Below are 1,283 nucleotides of genomic sequence, written 5' to 3'. Positions count from 1 at the left end.
CGCCTCAGTTCCGCTGCCGCCGTCGCCCGGTCCCCGGGGACTCCGCTCCGGCAGCCGCAGCGCCCCGGGCTCCACACCCCCGGCCCCGGCCCCGGCTCCGGGGGTGGGGATGGGGCGCAACTGCTCTGGCCCACCTGGGGCTCGAGCCAGGCTCCCGGGCAGCACCCTGCGGCGCCCACGCGGGCTTTGCGGTGGGGAAGTCGGTTCCGCTCTGTGGGGCTTGCGGGGATCCCGCGGGCCACCCCGGCCCACGGCTCCGGACAGCCCGTGGCTCGCTTCTGCAGCCGCAGTTTTGTTGTGCAACCTCCTTTGAAAACCACCATTTCAAACCGTGTACCCTGGCAAGGCAAGGAGGAAGGAAGTCAGTGATGATGAAACAGTCCTCGCTTGTCTTAGGCAGCTAAATTGCCTCCGCCAAACAAAGAAAAAGGAAGAGATGGCTCAAAGGCATTCCCTTACCACACCAAAGAGCACATTTGCAGTAGAGCATGTCATACAGAAAACTCTGGCAAGCTCATAAACACCATCCTTCAGACATGTGCAGGGGAGTGTAATGGGACTATTTACCCCGTGTTGGTCAAATTACTTACAAGCGTAGGTGCTTCCAACATTGGGCCCGAAACTAGTTTCGGAGAACATAAATTAACTTTTTAAAAATGTTCATAGATTTCATAGACATTGGGGCTGGAAGGGACCTTTTCAAAATGTTTCTTACACAGTTTCATATGTCAGTTATGTTTTCTTTGAACCCCCAGAGACCTGTCATGACCAGGGTGAATTTGATGAGAAGCTCTCAGTCCTTCAGAAATGGATTGTATGGCCAAGACAGCATATTGCCGCTTGTCTTCTTATGGAGGTTACCGGGGCAAGGCCCCAGCGTCATTCCCTGTTCTAAGAAATTATGTGATAGTTGGACATTTTGTCAAAGGAATTCAGGTGTGGCTGGTTCCAGAGGCTCTGGAAAGCCTGAGCTATGGGACTTTGATGAGCAATGACCCATTTTCCGTTCTTGAGCATGCGTGGCATGCCCATGTTTTGGCTGGGAAAGCATGTGAGGGGAAGGTAAGCATTCTGAGTGAGTGACAGGTAGGGTGCTGGATGCGATGGTGGAGTAGCATGTGCATGTGCGTGACTGGTTAAAGTGAGAGTGATGTTTGTTGCTGCCATATCAAAACTAAGGCTGTGCAAAGCTTCACAGGTTGTTTCATTTTGATGCTGTTTCAACTCATTTCAAGCTCAAAACAGCAAAACTGAAACAAAACGAAGGGCTTCAAAACAGCCTC

Source organism: Gavialis gangeticus, unplaced genomic scaffold (assembly GCF_001723915.1).
Source record: "Gavialis gangeticus isolate Ggan-Ray unplaced genomic scaffold, GavGan_comp1, whole genome shotgun sequence".
NCBI lineage: Eukaryota > Metazoa > Chordata > Crocodylia > Gavialidae > Gavialis > Gavialis gangeticus.
Note: the sequence above shows the minus strand (reverse complement) of the source record.